Source organism: Lithobates pipiens, unplaced genomic scaffold (genome assembly GCF_037356315.1).
Source record: "Lithobates pipiens isolate NorthernLeopardFrog02 unplaced genomic scaffold, aLitPip1_a1.2 Scaffold_18, whole genome shotgun sequence".
In the NCBI taxonomy this organism is placed as follows: domain Eukaryota; kingdom Metazoa; phylum Chordata; class Amphibia; order Anura; family Ranidae; genus Lithobates; species Lithobates pipiens.
Genome location: NW_027507758.1, coordinates 205628263 through 205634262, shown reverse-complemented (window position 1 = coordinate 205634262; position 6000 = coordinate 205628263). Strand labels below are relative to the sequence as shown.

General features: G+C 42.5%; 1 protein-coding gene across 1 annotated transcript in view; it reads left to right on the top strand.

Annotated features, from left to right (window-relative positions):
• The first annotated feature begins 1787 nt into the window (after positions 1-1787).
• LOC143987645 (protein unc-93 homolog A-like) overlaps positions 1788-6000 on the top strand; it is a 991508-nt gene continuing 987295 nt past the window's right edge. The window contains exon 1 of the mRNA XM_077486536.1: positions 1788-1903. The gene's annotated coding sequence lies outside the window, so the exon portion shown is untranslated. The remainder of the gene's footprint in view (positions 1904-6000) is intronic.

The window sequence follows — 6000 nt, the reverse complement described above, 5'->3', positions numbered from 1 at the left end:
AGCATTAAGGAGTGGTGAGAACCTCCGGGCAGCACTTAATCGCCATTTAAGCTGAGCACATTAGACAATGTGAGTTATTTAACTGGACTCCAAGTGTTGTAAATTCTCCACTGTCTATACTTGGAGCTCGGCTAAAAAAGTTTATTGTCACACCTCCTGTTATTCTAGTTAACCAGCATAGGCTAAAGCCAGATTTGGTATCTGAAAGGCCCACAGGTAGTTAGAAGTCCAGTTGCATGGCAGATTAGAAGCTACTAGGGACTGACATGCAGAGAAGATAGGCTCACTCTGAGTTCCAGTATCACACAATGGTTACTGCTGGTGAGAAGGTGCAATTCAGGCTGGTTGAACAATGGTTCAAGGATCTTGCTATCATCACTGGTCTTGTCTTCAGGTTTTAGGTACCAAGAGGAAAAGCACCTGCATCATTCATCTGGAGTTATTGTTATATACCCTGTTATATCTGCACATTGCCACCAGGAGTCTTGTTGGGTCCTTTGCAGATTATTTCCATACTGTGTGCATCTATATATGTATGGTTAATGTTGTATGCTGGCTTCAGTAGTTCGTCTGACCCCATTTATTTTGTATAGATTACTGGTTTATTTCCGAGAAAGGGAATTGCCTCTGGTCAAAGAAGCCCTGTCCTGGTGGGGGCACTGCCAACATTATAAGCAAACCCACTCTTCCACTTAGCAAAGATTCTGGCTCTCTTATTTACCCACAGGTTTAGCACAATATTCTTTTTGACAAGAGCCATTCTTCATAAACCCAACAGAAGAGGGTGACAGATAGTACCCCTTATATTGGTGGGTCTGAAGGAGAAGGAAATGCCCAGTGTTAGTGGGATAAAAAATGCCTGAGACCTGTGGGCAGTGGGAAGAAAAAAATGCCATGGTGTCAGTGGGGGATTGATGTTCAGTGAAAGAGGGAACATTGATTATTACTATTACGTAATGAGTAAGAAAATATTAGAATTCAGTTTTTTTTTTTTCATAGGCCTAGTCCACAGGGCAGGAAAAATTACAAATTCATGGCATTTAATGATAAATATATTGTACAAGGATATTCTTCCTTTTAGATATTTAATTTAAATGTAAAGTGGTTCTAAAGAGTAAAGTTTTTTTTTACCTTCATATGTATGCATGAAGGTAAAAAATTTGCAATGTTCAGCTTCCCACTCTGCCCGCCGCCCCTTATGCTCACCTGAGCCTGATCCAGATCCAGCAATGTGCATGAGAGCAGAAGCTCTCCCGAGTCTCTGCTTCGTCATTAGCTGAGACACAACAGTGGGAGCCACTGGCTCCCACTGTTGTCAATCATACAGTGAGGAGGGACTTCTAAACAAGCACAGACGAGTGCCCCCAGAGCAAGCAGCTTGCTCTGGGGGCACTTAGCAGGGTGAAGGGCCATTAATGCTGACAGGAGTATTGGGTCTGCTCTGTGCAAAACCTTTGCACAGAGCAGGTAAGTATGAAATGTTATTTGAAATAAAAAAAATAAAAAAGGCTGAACCTTTACAAACACTTTAAAGGGGAAAGATGCTTTGGTTGGTGCTTGTTTGCTTGATTCACTGTGATTTACTGTGACTTGTGTGTGCTGATGATTTTTTGAAATTGCAAACATATTTTTTAAACACAAAATAAATGTAAATATGTGCTGGCATGTATACACATGTCATGTAAAACAAGCCTCATTAAAGGTCTTAAAAGTCTTTATAAAAGCGTTGACAAAGCCAGGGAAAGGTGTAACCTCAAGCTTTTCAATATAATTTTAAGGGTGTGCATTACCGAGACCTTACTATAAAAGCTGATTTCAGAGTCTGTGCCTGCCTTCAGAACACACACTTTTGGATGGTGTTGAGAATTATTTGGATCAAAAGAGAAGGACCAAGAATTGGGCTGTAAGTAATTAAATTGATATGTAACTGAGTGCAACATGTTAACTTGTGAATAATGCCTTTGCTTAGCTGAATATTGAGTACAACATTAGTAGTAGTACTAAAATAAATAAGTGAAATGCTACAATTCTAAGTTCAAATGCTTTTTTAGTGCTTTCATTTTTGATGAGTGCTTGGAAAAATGTACTTGCATTCATTGTGTTTTCTAATTCAGCAGTGTCCAAAGATGAGGTTATTCACTGTCCTATCCTTGTCTATATTTTATTGGTTATGAAGTTGTTTTATAGAGAAAGATTTTTATAGGAATGTGGAAAAACTTTATCCCCTAACATAAAATAAAGCAGGAGGGGTTAGACTTTGCACCAACATCCCATGAACCAAACTGAACAAATCATAAAGGTGTATGGAGCTAATTTTTCGGGCGCACCAACAATCAATAAGTATCCATATAGCATAAATATATATAAAAACATCACATTTTATTGCACAGCATGACACACATATAAGAGTAAAAATTAAATGGTATACAGTATATCAGCACTCTATCTTCCACAGGACATCATGAGTATAATCAGATCTTGTATACTTGGTCTTGTGGACAGCCCAAAACATTTTGATAAACTCTTTTTAAAGGGATAGAGGTGCTGATCACAGTCCACTAACGGTTTATGAAACAGAGATGATTGGGGAGAAAATGTTCTCCACGATCATCTCCACACACTGAGAATCTGTGATTGACTGACACAGAAACTGCAGTTTATGAAGCTGCGATCTCAGTACTTCGCTGGCAATCTGTGTCAGAATTCACACTGTCCGATTCACCAGCTTAGAGGTGGAGAATCAAGGATTGAAGAGAGAATCCCAGGGGAAGGAGGAAGATTTTTGACTTCCTCCTTCCTCGTTCAGACCTCAAAAGCCACTACCATGTCCCCCTGCCATGTCTGTTTCTATACTTCGTACATATATATATACATATATTTACATATATATATATATATATATATATATATATATATAGTATGTGTGTGTGTGTATATATATATATACATATATATATTATTATTATACAGGATTTATATAGCACCGACAGTTTACACAGCGCTTTACAGCGTTGGGGTAGACATTACAATACAATACAATTTAAGACAAAGGGAATCAGAGGGCCCTGCTCGTTAGAGCTTACAATCTAGGAGGGAGGGTCAAGTTATACAAAAGGGTAATAGCTGTGGGGGATGAGCTAATGGAGACAATAGTGAAGTTGTTAGATGGAGGCAGGATAGGCTTCTCTGAAGGGGAAAGTTTTCAGGGATCGCCTAAATAATTATATACACACACACACACACACACAGTATCTCACAAAAGTGAGTACACTCTCACATTTTTTTGGTAAATATTTTATTATGTATACCTTGTATAACAGTGTACATTTGCTGTCCCCTCCAAATAACTCATAACACAGCTATTAATGTCTAAACCTCTGGCAACAAAAGTGAGTCCACCCCTAAGTGAAAATGTCCAAATTGGGCACAATTAGTCATTCTGCCTCCCCAGTGTGACTCGTTAGTGTTACAAGGTCTCAGGTGTGAATGGGTAGAAGGTGTGTTAAATTTGGTGTTATCACTCTCACTCTTTCATATTGGTCATTGGAAGTTCAACACGGCACCTCATGGCAAAGAACTCTGTGAGGATCTGAAGAAAAAAAGAATTGCTGCTCTACATGGCCTCGTCTATAAGAAGATTGCCAAGACCCTCAAACTGAACAGCAGCATGGTGGCCAAGACCATACATCAGTTTAACAGGACAGGTTCCACTCAGAACAGGTCTCACCACGGTCAACCAAAGAAGTTGAGTGCACATGCTTAGTGTCATATCCAGAGGTTGTCTTTGGGAGACAGACGTAGGAGTTCTGCCAGCATTGCTTCAGAGGTTAAAGGAGTGGAGGGTCAGCCTGTCAGTGCTCAGACCATACTCCGCACGCTGCATCAAACTGGTCTGCATTGCTGTCATCCCAGAAGGAAGCCTCTTCTAAAGATGATGCACAAGAAAGCCTGCAAACAGTTTGCTGAAGACAAGAAGACTAAGGACATGAATTACTGTAACCATGTCCTGTGGTCTGATGAGACCAAGATAAACTTATTTGGTTCAGATGGTGTCAAGCATGTGTGGCTGCAACCAGTTGAGGAGTACAAAGACAAGTGTGTCTTGCCCACAGTCAAGCATGGTGGTGGGAGTGTCATGGTCTGGGGCTGCATGAGTGCTGCCGACACTGGGGAGCTACAGTTCATTGAGGGAACCATGAATGCCAACATGTACTGTGACATACTGAAGCAGAGCAAGATCCCCTCCCTTCGAAGACTGGGCCACAGGGCAGTATTCCAACATGATACTGACCCCAAACACACCTCTAAGATGACCACTGTCTTGCTAAAGAAGCTGAGGGTAAAGGTGATAGCCTGGCCAAGCATGTCTCCAGACCTAAACCCTATTAAGCATCTGTGGGGCATCCTCAAATGGAAGGTGGAGGAGTGCGAGGTCTCTAACATCCACCAGCTCCATGATGTCATCACAGAGGAGTGGAAGAGGACTCCAGTGGCAAACTGTGAAGCTATGGTGAACTCCATGCACAAGAGGGTTAAGGCAGTGCTGGAAAATAATGGTGGCCACACAAAATATTGACGCTTTGGGCCCAATTTAGACATTTTCACTTAGGGGTGTACTCACTTTTGTTGCCAGCAGTTTAAACATTAATGGCTGTGTGCTAAATTATTTTGAGGGGACAGCAAACTTACACTGTTATACAAGCTGTACACTCACTACTTTACATTGTAGCAAAGTGTCCTGTCTTCAGTGTTGTCACATGAAAAGATATAATAAAATATTTACAAAAATTTCAGTGAATTTTTGGTAGTGTAATCTCGTTATGTTTAAGGAGATTCCAGTATCAGGGGCCATTCTCCATTGTTTGAAGCATTTGTAGATTGCTTCACTCCTCCAAAAGAAAAGCAATCTACACCGATTCATAAACAGGCATACAGAGGAGAACGATCTCCTCTGTGAATGTCGGAGAATGGAGCAGTGAAAATTATTCACTGCTTCATAAATGGACAGAGTGGATATCTGCAATATACAAACATGTGATATTACACCCCATTTAAATTAAGTGTGTTCATCTATATATGTCAGAGAAATTATGTACAGTACTTATACTATTGTTTGTACAGTAACACATAAATAACGAGAAAATGTTTTAGGTATATTCAGCCAAAAATATTTAAACCAATCCATGCACTATTGGTCTCTCCTGTGGGAGTCCCCACCATCCAGGAAAGTAGGCACATGCAAAGGATGCTTTCAGGGTCCACCCTAGTCACTGTAAAGAGGTAAAAAATAATATAGCAGTGCATACTACCCCTTTTTATTAGTGATGCACCGAAATTTCGGCCGCCGAAACATATCGGCCGAAAATGCCCTTTTCGGCAATTTGCCGAAAGAGAAAAACGGCCGATAATGGAGCCGAAAATGGGGCGTGGCCTGGGTGGGGGCGGGGCTCTGCCCCCCGCCCCTGGTGACGCCCATCATGATGGGGTGTATAGCGCAGGAGAGCCGCCTCCGCCACCTGTTTGATCACAGCGTCGGGAACATCACAGCTTTCATTTCAATAGCTGTGTGTTCCCGGCCGTGCGCCGTCACACGCAGCCCCTCCCCCTTGTCCGGGCACTTAGACAGATCATCCGCAGGATTGGACGAATGATCTGTCTATCAAAGTGCCCGGACAAGGGGGAGGGGCTGCGTGTGACGGCGCGCGGCCGGGAACACACAGCTATTGAAATGAAAGCTGTGATGTTCCCGGCGCTGTGATCAAACAGGCGGCGGAGGCGGCTCTCTTCCCTGCACAGGCTGGCTGCAAAATGGCACACTGGCTGCAATGGGACACACTGGCTGCAATGGGACACACTGGCTGCAATGGGGCACACTGGCTGCAAAATGGCACACTGGCTGCAAAATGGCACACTGGCTGCAATGGGGCACACTGGCTGCAATGGGGCACACTGGCTGCAATGGGGCACACTGGCTGCAATAGGGGATGCCTCCTGTACCAC